The sequence below is a fragment of the Panthera leo genome, chromosome D1 (genome assembly GCF_018350215.1).
Source record: "Panthera leo isolate Ple1 chromosome D1, P.leo_Ple1_pat1.1, whole genome shotgun sequence".
Lineage (NCBI taxonomy): Eukaryota > Metazoa > Chordata > Mammalia > Carnivora > Felidae > Panthera > Panthera leo.
In genome coordinates this window covers 52,864,441-52,879,780 of record NC_056688.1, presented here as the reverse complement: position 1 = coordinate 52,879,780, position 15,340 = coordinate 52,864,441, and the positions used below count along the sequence as shown (strand labels likewise).

The 15,340-nt window shown below is 47.0% G+C and overlaps 1 protein-coding gene across 1 annotated transcript in view; it reads right to left on the bottom strand.

Annotated features, from left to right (window-relative positions):
* The window catches only part of TENM4 (teneurin transmembrane protein 4), a 598,010-nt gene that overhangs the window by 578,153 nt on the left and 4,517 nt on the right, over nucleotides 1-15,340 (bottom strand). The gene's annotated exons all lie outside the window — the stretch shown is intronic.

Here is a 15,340-nt window from a genome sequence, read left to right as displayed (position 1 = left end):
CCCTGATACCCCACTCCCCATTCCTATGCCACTGAATTTCTCCTGGCTCCTCCAGGATGCCAGACGCTTCCAGGTCTCAGAGCCTTGCGCAGTTTCCCTCTGCCAGGAATACCCTTTATTTCCTTGTCTGCTCGGTAAACTCTTCCCCATCCTTCAAGATACATATCAAATATCCCCTGCTGTTCTGCAATGTTTTCACACCGCTCTTCCCCCTCCCTCTCTCTTTCCCCAGTCTGATTCACTGCAGCCTCCAAAGGGCGCCCCCCCCCCAAGACCTTGCTTCATCCTCTTGTGGCTGTCTGCCCACAGTGAGCAGCTCCAGGGGGGCCCCCTGTCTCACTCATCCCAGAGCCTGGCCCTCAGTAAGTGATGCTGGGTATGGGGGTGGGGAGTACTCAGCAGGGCCTGGTTCTGGGCTTTATGGAGTCCCTCAGCTTCCTCTCTCACTGGAATGGGAACAGAAGCAGCACTGGATGGCAAGTGTGAGAACCAGACTGGAGATGGCAGTGAGTCTGGGGCACAGACGACTAAGCCTGTGTCTAGGGCTGCTGCAATGACGCGTGTTCCCCCTGGGACCCATTCCAGGGTGTAATTCCCCATTTCTCCGCACCCTTGCCCCCTGGCATGTGGCTCCTGCAGCCTCCTGTCCCACTTAACCTCCCCAAAGCACTCTTCTCTGGAGCCCCTGGGTATAAAACATCATTAAGGACACATCTCTCCCAGGTTAAACTTTCTAACTCCCCAATGCCCAAGAGGTGCTGCTCTGCCTTTTGGCTGCAGAAACTGGGGCAGCCGTGCTGGGTCAGCGGAAGCAGGAGCGGTGGGGCCCTTCCTGCCCCTCAGGGAGGCCCCAAATTGATTAATACCTGCTTGGCCCACTCAGCAAAATAAACTCATAAAATGAGATGATTTAAAATCTTCCTTTCTCTACTGGCTTATTTATATTTCTAAAAGGTCACAGTCAATTCTTTTTTTTTTTTAACTGGACAGAAACCTGGAAAGAGTAATAGGTTGAGAGATAGAAGTAAATTCAGCTGCAAAAACAGCTGAGTATCTTTACATGCTGAGCAGGGCATTAGGCCGTGCACATAGAGAGGTGAGGGAGATGTATGCCCAGTCCTCCAGGAGCCCCTGTGTTAGTGGAAAAGCAGGGCTTCCTTGTTCGCATTCAGACTCAAAAGGCAATCCTTAGCATCCCTGATGTGCCTGGGGATGTCACAGGGATTGTTACATGGTCTTCTCACAGCAACCCTACGAGGGAAGTATTATTATCATTTCTACCTCATAGATGAGAACACTGAGGCTCAGAGGGTTAAATGATTTGTCCAGGGTCAAGCAGCCGGTGAGTCGATTTAAACCGTGGTTTATGTGGCTCCTGACAGTGATGGTCTTGCTTTCATAACAAAATGGGCCCATCTTTGGTCCAGCAGTGGAGAATTTTGAAGATTTCTGGAGAACGCTTATTTCATTTCATTGTCACAACAACCCTAAGAAGTAGGCATCGATGTCTCTGTGTTACCAAGGAGAAAACTGAGATTCAGTGTTATCCATCCCAGCTTGGAAATGGGAGTCAGGACCAGAATTCAATATTTCTGAGTCTGACCTCCCAGTGAGCTGGGAGGATGGTCCTTCTAGGGCTAAGGAAGTAAAGAAAAAGCCCAGGGGATGGGGGATGCTCAAGGACAAGGCCCTCAGAGACTTGGGACAATTCTCCATTGTCTAGACCTGACCTTTGTTACCAAATCTTGTGTCAGTTCTGCCTCTAAAAAACATCAAAATCCTGTCAAAAGACACAGGAAAGCATTTGACAAAATCTAACACCGTTTCATGAGAAAAAAAACTTAACAAACTATGAATGCAAGGAATCTTCAACCTGATAAAGGCCATCTGAAAAACCATTGGACTTAATGGTGAAAGGCTATTTCCCTCTAAGATTAGAAACAAGATAAAGTGTGTGTGTTCTCACCACTTCTATTCAATACTATACTGGAAGTTCTAACCAGGGAAATTAGCCAAACAAATAAATGAATAAATAAAGGAATAAATAAATAAATAAATAAATAAATAAATAAAACAAGGGCATCCATTTTAGGGAAAAGGGGAAGAAAACTATCTCCTCTCATAGATCGATGAGAAGATCTAGTACCTAGAAAATCTTAATGAATCCACAGAAAAATTAGAATAAACAAGTCCCTCAAGGTTGCAGAATACAAACTTATTGTACGAAAGTCATTTGTTTTCTATATACTAGCAATGAGCAACCCAAAAATGAAAACAAGAAAACAATTCACCACTGCATCAAAAACCATAAAATATTTAGGAATGCATTTGAGAAACAAATGCAAGACTTCTTCACAAGTATGGATTTCATATGTGAAGTAGTGAATATCATTAAACACCAAAGAAAGGGAAAGACATCCATGTTCGTGAACTGAAAGACGTAATATTATTTTGATGGCAGCTCTCCCAGCTTGCTTTATAGATTCCATGCGTTCCCTACTGAAATCCCTGCTTGAGTTTTTTTTTTAAGAAACTGATAAGTGGATCCTAAAATTCATATACAAATGCAAGAGACACAGAGTACCCAAAACAATCTTGAAAAAGAACAAATTGAGAAGACAGAATTTCTCAATTTCAAACCTGCTATGACGCTACACTAATCAAAAACAGTGTAATATTGGCATCAGGATATAGATCAATGGATCAATGAAATAGAACTCAGAGTCCATAAATGAACCCTCAGAATAATTTATTTTAAGTTTATTTATTTTGAGAGAGAGACACAGAGAGAAAGAGAGAAAGAGAGAGAGACAATGAGCAGAGGAGGGGCAGAGAGAATGGGAGAGAGAATCCCAAGCAGGCTCCACACTGTCAGCACAGAGCCTGATGCGGGGCTTGAACTCATGAACCATGAGACCATGACCTGAGCCAAAATCAAGAGTCGGACACTTAACCGACTGAGCCACCAGTGCCACAAAAACCTTCACACTTATGACCGCTGACTTTTGACAAGAATACAAGACAATTCAATGGGGAAAGAATGGCCTTTTCAAAAAATGGTGTTAGGACAACTGGTAATCTACATGCAGAAGCATGAAGTTGGTCCCATACCTCACACAAGATACAAAGATGAACTCAAAGTGGATCAAAACTCTTAGATGAACACACAGGATCAAGTGTTCATGACTCTGGGTTAAGCAATGGTTTGTTAGATGTTATACCTGAAGCACAAGTGACCAAAAAAAAAAAAAAATAGATGAATTGGACTTCATCCAAATTAACAACTTTTGTGCTTCAAATAATATTATCAAGAAAGTGAAAAGACAACTCAGAATGGTAGAAAGTATTTGCAAACCATATATTGGACAAGTGACTTGTATCCAGAATATAAAAAGAACTCTTGTAACTCAACAATAAAAAGAAAAGAACCCAATTAAGAAATGGGCAAAGGGGTGCCTGGGTGGCTCAGTCGGTTAAGTGTCCGGCTCTTGATTTTGGCTCAGGTCATAATCTCACAGTTGGTGAGATCACGGTCCACATCAAGCCCGGCATTGGGGTCTGCGCTGGCAGTGTGGAGCCTGCTTGCAATCTCTCTCCCTCTCTCTTCACCTCTCCCTCACTTGTGCACTCTCTCTCTCAAAAACAAAAACAAAAAAAACTTTAAAAAAATGGGCAAAGAACTTGAGTAGACATTTCTCCAAAGAAGATATAAAAGTAAAGATGCTAAACATCATTAGTCATTAGGGAAATCTGAATCAAAGCCATAACGAGATGTCACTTCAAACCCATAAGAATGTTTTCAAAAAAGAGAGAGACAGTAAAAAGTGTTGGGAAAAAAAATGTAAAAAAAAAAAAAATTGGAAACTTCTTACATTGCTGGTGGGATTGTGAAATGATACAGCTACTTTTGAAAACAGACTGGCAGCTCCTGAAAATGTTGATCATATGACCTACCCACATCACTTCTAGGTATGAACACAAAAGAACTAAAAATATATGCTCAGAGCGCCTGGGTGGTTCAGTCAGTTAAGCCTCCGACCTTCGGTTTCGGTTCAGGTCATGATCATATGGTTCACGAGTCCAAGCCCTACACTGGGATCCACACTGACCGTGCAGAGCCCACTGGGGATTTTCTCTCTCTCTCTCTCTTTCTGTCCTTCTCCTGCTTCCTGCTCATGCTCTCTCTCTTAAAATAAATAAACTTAAAAAAAATATATGTATATGTATGTGTGTGTGTGTGTGTGTGTGTGTTCACACAAACTTGCACATGAATGTTCTTAGCAGGATTGTCCATAACAGCTAAAAAAATAGAAATAACCGAAACAACAACTAAAAAATGGGTAAACAAAATGGTATATGCACATGTGTGTATGTGTGTGTATCAGTTAGCAATAAGAAGGAATGAAGCACTGATACATGCTACAACAAGGATGAACCTTGAAAACGTTATGCTAACGTGAGAAATCAGACACAGAGCCAACATACTATGTGATTCTACTGAGATAAAACGTCCAGCATAAGCAAGTCCATAGAGGGAAAGAGATTAGTGGCTGCTGGGGGCTGGGGAAGCAGGGAATGGGGAGTGACCGCTAATGCACATGGGGTTTCTTTTGGGGGTAATGAAATGTTCTAAAATTAGATAGTGGTGATAGTTGCACACGTCTGTGAATATACTGGAAAACACTGAATTGTACAATTTAAAATTTAAAATTCACCCATAAAAGGGTGAATTTTATGGCATGTGAATTAGATCTCAATGATGCTGTTATAAAAAAAAAAAAACATATGCATGAAAGAGACTGCAGGGAATGTGGAAAATGGAAACAGCTGACTTGTTACAAGTGGTGAGATGGAAGGTAATTTTCTTTTTTTCCTGTTATTGTTGTTGTAATGTTGTTTGGCCACACCGTGTGACAAGGAGAGAAGGAGACAGAGTGACAGTCCAGTAGGGAAGATGACAGCTGGCTTTGGAGTCCAGGGCTGCGAGGTTGACATCCCTTTCTCTAGCTGCCCTTACTTTGCTAGACTGTGTGCTCTTGAGCCAGTGGCTTCACCTCCCTGGGCTGTGATTTCTCTTTCTTGGGAGTGGAATAATATGACCCTAGTAGGGCTCCTGTGAGGATCCCTTGAGGACTTATATACACAGAGCACATGTGTGGCAGATGCACACAGTGGCCATTATCTTTCATCTTCATTTATTTATTCAAATAATTATGGAGCCTCTGTTCCATACTGGGGATATAGATGAGCTAAGAGTGGACCTTGTTCTTAAATATCCTGGAGTTTAGAGAAGACGGACATAAATAACCAAAACAAGCTCACCGAGAAGGGTCCGAGCAAAGATATCCACAAACAGCTTGGTGGACAAGTTCTCAGTACAGACCACATACATTTGCGAATTTGCATTGGGAGCTACTGGGGCCAGGTCGAGAGATGGGAACCCACAGAATAATGACAGCATCCACAACCACAGATCACATATTCTATAGCACGCTCTCGTGTATAGGGTCCCATGCCATCCCCAGAGACTGCCAGCAAGGAAGTAGGATTACCGTACTTTAGAAATGAGAAGACTAAGTCTTAGAGGGGTCAAGAGGGTGTTCTGTTCTCATAAAGCCAGCTTGAGGTGCAAGACCCCTTCTATTTTGCCACAGCTGCATCTTCTGAGCAATGTTGGCTACATCCTACTAAGAAGGAACACTGGGAGGGTCAGGGTAAAGAATCAGAAAATGAAGAGGAGCTCTCTCCAAGTCAGGGCCAGTCGGAGGTATTGGGTATGTGACCTGTGAGAAACATGCCAGATGGAGTCCTGAGAACCAATTCAGCCCTGGATCACCCTACAAAGATTTATAGCATTCCTTGGGGAAATATTCATGCTCTGTAGGTCATCAATATCTAGTAAATACTTCTCCACTGATCTCACTAAGTAATAAGCTGAGAGTGGGGAAGGAAAACATAGTAGCATCTATAGGCACCTACCATACATAGGACATTATACAAGAAGCTTCCTCAAAAGTAGACTCTTGAGGCATTGCAGTGGCCACTTTCTCCACCGACACTGAAGTAACACTGATGACCAGAGAGGTAAAGTGTCCTGCCCAAGGTCACACAGAAAACCTATATAAGAGAGAAGAGCGAGCCTCCTTTCCACTCACCATAAGGGTTGCAAGTTTCTCCCTGTGCAAAGGAGTCATAGTCTCAAGGGTAGAGAGCTCCACAGCACCAGGGACCCATGCTGTCCTTTACACAAAAAAATACTGTTTGCATTTCAAGGGTAAGGGGTGAGACACGGATTTATTTTTGTATCCCAAGGGCTTAGCTTCCTAACTCGCCTCTACAGGTCTTCTTTAACAACAGCCTAATTGACCTTTGGTTTTGATGGAGCCAGCCCTCAGCTAACAGCAAGAGACTTCCCTTTACCAAATGCAACTTTCCCAAAGGAGCAGGATAACAGACAAGAGCGCAGGCATTTGGCACAGAGACCCAGGTGGGTCCCTCAGTGATGCTGCCCGCTGGACTGGCCGAAGTGTCATTCTTCAAGAGCCGTTTGTTGGCTCCAGGGCCCGCCCCATCCCATTGACCCTGACGGTGCATCTGCGATCGCCAAGCCTCCTCACCTCCGCAGCATCTGCAGAAACAGTTGAAATGGAGCACTGGTAGGCGCAAGGGGCCAAGCTGCACCCAGCACTCCATCACCACCCCACTCACAGAAATCAGAAGAGTGTCCAACCTGCCCAGTGGGGTCGGGTGTCCACCAGCATTCTGCAGTGATTCATGATAACCTGTAGGATTAACAACGGAGGCCTGCAGAGCTCTCAGCCAGGCAAGACTCAACAAGGGGAACTTGGAATCATCGAGATGGCCCCAACAAATGTCCCAAAGGTATAAAAGAAAGAACACAGACTTCGAGAGCCTACAGACCTTCGAGAAAGCCCAGCCCTCTCCTGCAACATGTTTCAACCTTCAGAGAGCATGTTGGCCTCTCTAAGTATCCATCCCTTCACCAGCTAAATACACATGTCAGGAGCTCCTGTTATGAAGGCCAGACAGGCTAATCAGATGGACCAGCTTGGCAGGAGATTGGTAACTTGTAAACGGGTGAAAGAGGGATGCCTGAGGAGGGCTGATGGTTGAAAGGGGAATAGATGAGACGAAGAGAAAATGTGTGGTGAGAGATTGAGAGATAGAGAGACAGAGAGAGAGAAATCGAGAGAGAGAAAGCTGGGAAAAGGAAACGAATCCTAGGGAAAACTACATGTAGTAGAGGTAAAAGGAAAACAAGTCAGGGCTCAGAGGGAATGTGGTCAGAGGGGATAATAAGGAAGAGCATGAAAAAATCCACATTTCCACTGGACATGTCAGGGAAACTGTATAAGGTTTGCCAACGTTCAATTTTGTAAGAGCAGTCATAACACTGGACACTTCTTATTACACCATCGATAAATGTCTCCTACAGATGTAGAGGCCAAAGGTAGCAAGTGGGTTTCCTCTTACCAGCCAATTCTAACCGATTGATAATGTTTATCTGAGGCAACGTATCTGAACATGTTCTGAGGCCTCATCGGAACCCAGTGGTAAAGAGAGCTGTTTCAATTAGCGATGTCTGCAGTGGGGTGTAAGAAAAGAAGGGCAGCCTGCAAGCCATGTGTGCTGGATATTGGGATGTGTTGCCCAGATCAGTGCTCTGGGACCTGGGATGAAGGCACTCACTCCTCCAGCCACAGGGACTGCTGCTGTGGGCTGCTGACAGCTCTCGCTGGGAGTCCCTCTCTAAGAATGGCCCTCGGCCAGGAGACCGGCCTCACCCAGGGGCAGTCTACAGCTGCTGCTGCAGAGGGCAGGAAGACTGACTCCCCCTTACTCAGTGTGGGGTATCTGAAGGGCCATCCCAGCTCCAGCCACTCCCCGCGGGGACAGTCGATGTCTGTGCTGTGAATGCATTGCAGTCCAGCTCCTCCGCTGCCCAATCTTACCTCCCTTACAAATACTGATCCTGAGGGTAAACCCAATGAACTCTGCATGCAAATCTTCCTGGAGTCTCGTCCCAGGAACCCAAGCTAACACACCATGCATTTGCCATTCCTGCACAAGCTATACCCCTCCATGCCCAGATCCACATTTATGCCTCACCAAAGACCTAACGTAAGCCAGTGATGACACGCACTCCATCAGCTTTCCCTTTTCCCTTGCTTGCAAGGAAACTCAGAGGCAAGTTCTCTATTCTTTGTTCTCCTGCCTATGTAGAGGTCGATTTCTGCATTAGGCTTGGAGTCTCTTTAACCTAAAATGAGGGTTGGCTCCATTCCTCTTTTTATGTATTTATTAAAAGTTTATTTATTTGAGAGAGAGAGAGAGAGAGGGAGGGAGGGAGAGAATGAGTGGGGAGGGGCAGAGAGAGAAGGAGAGAGAATCCCAAGCACAGAGACCAGTGCGGGACTTGAACTCACGAACTGTGAGATCATGACGTGAGCCGAGATCAAGTGTCGGATGCTGAACCGACTCAGCCACCCATTCTCAGTCACGTTTCCTCCCAGCCTCTAACCCTACAGAGATAGCAGGTGTCCCTGACTCACTTTGGGGAGTCATCGTAAACTGAAGGTGTTACCAGGACGAAGAACAATATATGCTAACAACTCTCATTGGCCTGATGCTCCCAAGCTACAGGTATGCATTAGTTTATAGACACAGTAAGTCTTTAAAGTTATTATTACTTCTTTTGAATAAAAGGTACAGAGAGGTTAAATGATTTCTCAACCAACTGCAGAACCCAGCCTAGAATCCGGGTTTCTTGACTGCTAGTCTTACAGATGCCAGCCACAGGGCAGAAACCACTGAGCTGGCCTCTGCTTCTCGCTCAGCGTCGGCGTATGGTCTCTAGAAAACACTGCGACACTGGAATTGGCCCAGGGGACTCCCTCCGGTCTCCCCTTCTACATCAGCAAAATCCTGGGGCCTTGGGAGGGTTCAAACCCAGGGCCAGGCACTGAAGAGCGCTGTGGAACATAGGGAGCAATCTAACGATCCAGTGCCAGAATCCCCAGTACAGCCCCAACAGGGGGCCATCTTGTTCCTGTTTAGATCATTCCTTTGATGGGGAGCTCACTACCTCACACCGCTTCTCATTCTGTTGTCCCCTCATCTGCACAACTGGAAGAATATTAAAAAGAGAACCTGGGAAATTGACAGGAGATAATGACCCCGGCACATGGTAGCACTCGGTGAATGGAAGGACTTTTTCCTCCTTCTATTAGACACAGAACAAGAGTAGAAGAGAATCTGCTTGTACAAAGGGCACCTTCAGCTCCAACCACACTGCTCGGGAATTGGTCCCTTCACAGCCCCGAGATAGAGCTGGAGAGGTCTGATGTGTGGGCATTGCTGCCAGACCACCTGGGTTTGAGCACGGGCTCTGCTATTTAGCTGTGTGACCTGGGAAAAGTCACTGTCACTCTGTGCCTCAAGCTCCTCATCTGGAAGATGAGGAGAGACTCATGCTATCTACTTCAGGGGGTCTGTCGTGCGAATGCCTAAAAGTCTGCCAAGCACAAGGTACCTGCCAGTTGTCCTTTTTGTCCTCACCCCTGTCTCACAGACAAGGAAACCAAGACCGGAAAGTCAAGCCATTTCCACAAAGTCAAACAGCTAACGAGGAGCAGAGCCTGGACAGAAATTGTGGTTTGCCAGAGTCCCAAGTCCCGGAGCTTTCTTTTAGAGGACGTTACTTCTGCCATTCCTTCTGCCCTTCTGTAAAAGAAGGGGGCTGGAAAGAACAAACACACGTACGGAATTCCGCCCAAGAAGCTCACTGGAGGAAGCGGTTTGTTCACAAAGGCACAGCGGAGTGAATCCAGGAGTCATGTCCTTGGGCAGACGACAGAGCGTGCTACCTGCCTGCTGGAGGGACACGCCAGGGACCGGGGCCGAAAACACCAACTCGCTTCCCATTCTGTCACCGCCGCAAAATCAGGGCCTCTGCTTTGGTGGCGGTGGGAAGGACGGGCGAGTTGCCGAGCCCCACGTGGCTGTGGGACTGGTGACAGTCGGGTGACTCTGAGGCCCTGGGTGGGACAAGGAAGCGCAGCAAGCGCTCCTTAAAGGTGAAAACCGCCTCAGTTCTGCAGCAGTGTTGCCAGAGTTAGGATGCAGCCAGCACAGGGCGTCCTGGTTCTGTCTGCACAAAGGAAGGCTTGAAAAAGCAGGAGTGAAATTTAAAATATTTAAGAACTTGGGGCGCCTGGGTGGCTCGGTCGGTTAAGCGTCCGACTTCGGCTCAGGTCATGATCTCACGGTTCATGAGATCGAGCCCCGCGTTGGGCTCTGTGCTGACAGCTCAGAGCCTGGAGCCTGTTTCAGATTCTGTGTCTCCCGCTCTCTCTGACCCTCCCCCGTGCATGCTCTGTCTCTCTCTGTCTCAAAAATAAATAAACGTTAAAAAAAAAAAAAAAAGAACTGATGTGTCACAGGCAGCAACCAATCAGAACAGACACGATGGCCAATGAGAGCAGACAGATGTTGGCTGTCAACAAACTGTATGGCTATGGGAGTGCATCCGGGGCGAACATCAGTCTTGGCAGCAAAGAAGCCCCACGTGGGAAAAAAGAGGATGAACAGGAGGAGGCCCGGGCACCAACAGAGAATTGCCCACCCATCTGCAAAGAAGTCCCAGAGAGAAGTCCAGTAGACCCCCAGGGGTGTGCAGAGGATGGTTTAAAAACCACTGCTATGGGGGAAAGAGGTAAGGGCTTCAAGGTCCAACACACAGGCCCAAGAGCACCACTGCCTTCAGGATGCACAGAGCCACCTCCAGAAGAGCAAAGCCCTAAGCCCACCCAAAGACTTGCCCATGAAGGCTCAAACTGATATGTCATTGTGTTGTCATTCTGCTTACTTTTCTCTTGACCACAGAGCGTTCATTTGTGTCTCCCAAAGCAATTGGTCTCCTTCTAGCATTTAGAGGCAGGCACCAGTGCACCTCACTGGCGTCCCAGGGACACCAGACGTAGCCTGGAGTCATGCAGAGTGAGCCCTGGCCTGGTCAGGAGTCAGCAGGTGGAATCCTAGTCCCACCCAGGCAGCCCCCAGAGGCATTTCAAGTCTCCCTCTCTCCCAGCTCTTCTCTACCTCCTTGCTGCTTGCTCTCCTTTCACTTAAAAGCACATGCTCCTGCTGCCCTCTGGGTAAAATCACAAGGGCTCAATTATCTTGCTGGCAATGAAGGAGGAGTACCATTTCTTCGGCTTGCGTAAGATAAAGCTCCACATGATGAAATAAGGCATTGGCCTGTGAGGTCTTGTGGGAAAGTACTGGAAGGGAAGGCCCTCCCTTGAGAGCAATGCACAAAGACCTTTCCCCTCACCCGGCCTCACCCGGCAATGAGTCTTCACGCATACTTACCAAGCCTAAGAAACGGCCCCAGAAAGTGCCACTGAAACACTTCACCACTGTTCTCCACGGACTTCAAAATGTTGTGCCTACTGATGTTGACTTTGCCCCACCTGTGTCTTACAAATTGAGTCTACTTTCCTGTTATTAGTGGCTCTTCATACTGTCTTTAATAGATGACTGTGGCCTCCCAGCCTTCTCTGGCTTTGTCCCTCTTGAATGGAAACTTCATAGAGCCTTTGGTATGCAGGCACTGGATTTGAGTGACAGCTCCAGGAATTTACTGAAGGAGCCATGGGCACGGGCTGGGGCTATGTGGGATGCTGGGACATCTGGAGAAGGCCCAAACATCCAGGCGAAGCAAAACATTATAGCTGAGCACCATGTTCTCATGTCAGTAAGCCAGGCTCCCACCCAGCTCTGCCACTCTCAGCTTGATAACCTGAGAAAGTTACCCAAACTCTTCAAGCCTCTGTTTTCTTTGGTGGAAAACAGTTATAACATTAGTTAGTATCTACCTTACATGGCTATTTTAAGAATGAAGCAAAATAACATATACAAAGCACTTAGCACCTTGCCTAGCACATAGGCAGCAATCAGGAAAGTTGGCCATTATTAATATACTTAATCACTCAAATATTTGTTGATTAGTTGCTACAGGCCTTGTATCCTGCCACTGGCTGGGACTTACAGGTTCTGCCCTCAAGAACGTTACCATTCAGTGGGAAAAGACAACCAACAATTAGGATGTACTATGATAAATGCTTTGCTAATAATTACTTTTATTTTTTTAAGTTTACTTATTTATTTTGAGAGAGAGAGCATGTGTGTGTGAGCAGGACAGGGGCAGAGAGAGAGGGAGAAAGAGAGAATCCCAAGCAGGCTCTGCACTGTCAGTGCAGAGCCCAATGTGAGGCTCGAACTCACAAACCGTGAGATCATGACCTGAGCCAAAGTCGGACACTTAACTGACTGAGCCCCCCCAGGTGCCCCATTGTTAATAATTACTTTTAAAAGAACCATCTCTAAAAGGTGACAATCACTTTTTGCTAGCCATTGTGTGGTACACACTTTATATAAGACAAGAGCAAAGCTTTTTGGTTCAAATATGTGGGCTCAAATCCTAGCATTATCACTGAATACCTGAATACTCTTAGCCATGTTAACTTCTTTGAAACCTAGTTTATCTGGAAAAAAAAATGGCTATAAAAATTAGAAAAAAAAAGTGTATCTAAGATGTTACCATAGTGCCTTGCCCACAGTAGGTGCTCGATACATGTTTTTTATTAAGGGTGATTAAGGGTGTTTGAAGAGCTCATGTTGGCTATTGTCCCAATCCTAAAGGTCTGTCTGGGTAGGTGTTAAGGTCAAGGAAGGACATCCACCCAGCATGTGTGGCAGGGTTGTGATGTTCAGAGGCTTGTCTGGCTTGGAGCCAGTTCTGAGCCAATGACTGGAGCCACAGGGACCAGAGGCTGGCCACTCCAATGGAATTGCTGGCAAGGATGAGGCAGAAGATTCCAAACAGGGCAGGTCCCCCAGGGCCAAGAGAAATTGAGTAGGTTGGTGTAGTAAGAGTCCAAGCTAGGACACAGATGAGGGCCTGTTATATTCTAGAAGGCATGAGAACCCCAACCTGGGGCACTCTGCTACCTGGGGCCAGTGGCCTCTATGGAGACCTCAAACACTGCTGCACAATCAACCCCTCACCCGGGCTGGGGAGCGTGGGGAGTGAACAAGGACGATGCAGGCAGAACTCCACAACTTACAGGATGGATAACCTTGGAAAAGGAGCCATGCAAATCAGAACACACCAGCCCCAGAACTGAGCCAGTGCACAAAGAACAGAACTGCACCAAGTCAGGCCTGCTTACACGAATGAACATTCTCGCAGCATCGCTTGATAAGCCTGTTGCTAAGCCTGCCAAGCTTCTCGTCACAGAGCACTTCGCTCTCAGCTCAGGAAAGATAATCACTCTGGGAACCGGCTTCCTCAGGAGACCTGGCAGAATGCTTTCAGTCTAGAGCGAAACCTACCTTTCAACAGAGCTTCTCCCCTCCCACGTCAGACAAGGGGAAACCCAATCCGTAAAGGAAAGGGTTTGCACACACACAGTCCTGCCGGGTGTCGCTGGCTGTAAGTGACCCTCGGGGAAAGGAAGGAGCCCCAATCTCTCTCGGCTTGGGGCACCTCCAAAACAAAGACCCTAAAGTCTCCTGCTGGAACAACGCGAGACACAGAACGCTCAGATTCCAGGCACACCCGCAGGTATCATCTGTCAGTCCTGACACCAGCCCTGTCTGTGTCGAGGTCCAAGCGGAGAGATCAGACAAGCGCCAGGGTAGGGCAGGGGCAGGGGAGAGCAGGAAGGGGGAGCAAAGGCTTTGGAGAGACCAATAGGAATTATAGCAGTTTTTATCTGACTCCAAAGAACAGGGCAAGGGAGAGCTGTGTGATCCAAGCAAGGATGAAAGACAGGCTGGCCTCCCCTTGTAATGTAAGAGTTTAATGATACTTATTAAAAGCCCATTTCTGGGTCCTGTTGAAAAATTACACCCATAAGTGTTTCTTTTTTTCATATAAATCGCTTCCTAGAGATCAAGTGCGTGCGTGTGCATGCACACACACACAGTATAAAAATTCCACCCCTCACACTTGTACACACACATTCCCCACAAATCCTGCACATCCCATCTACCACACACATGTCAGTACATCTTCATCAAGGACGGGCACCACTCACCACACACACACACACACACACACACACACACACACACACACTGTAAGGCAGGAAAACCAGGCCTGGTCCCCAAGGTTATTCACACACCCTTTGAAACTGCAGACTTTGAGGGAGCCCAAGAGCTTCGTGCTCAAGTTGTCATCCCCACAAACAAACAGCACAGCCTCTAATCCTATCATTCTCCACGTCTCGCCTGAGGCCAGGCAGCCTTGCAAAAGCCGAAGCTACCGGGATCATTAAGCTCTGGCAGAAAGCAACAGCATTCTGTAGGGCCACTGCGGGAGAAGGGGTCTGTGCCCCTCTTGCTCATGGCAGATTCTCTCTGATGTGCTGAGTCCCAACCATCTGGAGGAGGTGGCCCTGGGCTTCCGCCTGGGACATATTTTCTTCTGGCTACGAGCTTACTCTGAGCCCAAGGCTGCCTTCACTCTCGGTCAGAGAAGACACTGTTTTCTGGAATAATCAGCTAGACACAAGAAAAGTACCCCTTGCAGAAGATTAGCCTTGCATCAGCACTGGCTCCGTCCTGTTGCTCCCTAACGTTTTACTCACTGCTAAGGGGTAGGGTTCAAACGCTAAAATCATCAGGTAGAATAGTTTGCTGTTAACAGAAACAAATGCTTTGAAGTTAGGAAGTCTGGTTTCAAGGTCAGCTCTAGCGTTTTCTCTGCATGGTCTTGCCAACTCTCTGAGCCATGGTTTTCTGCTTGGCAAAATGGCAATAAGCAGCTTCTTTCCATCTTATGGAGTTTGGGGGAAGATCACAAAATGCCCTACACACTGTAAACTCCAAAGCAGATGTTAGAAATTTTCATGATGAGACAGTAATGAGGAAATGGAGGAGCTCATAAATTGGGCTGTGAGTGCCTCAAGGGCAAAGCCTGTGCTGTATTTATCTTGTTATCCTCAGTGCCCGGCACAAAGGGCTGGCACCAAATATTCTGGGGAAAAACAGTTTGAAAGAATCAGTGAACCCGTGAGTTAAGTGGCTTGTTCGAGGTCACAGAACAGCTTATGGTAGTACTGAAACCCAGATCCCCTCACCCCCTAATCCAGGGCTCCCTGTTCTAGATGCACCAAACTGCTGGGTCTCTGGAAGGGTCAATGATGTCAAACTAGCCACAGCGTGGGCCAGGTTTTAATGAGCCCTCCCATTCCCCGGGAAAGATCCAATATAGGCAGGCAATGCCCAGGAAGCCTTCACAAACTCGCTT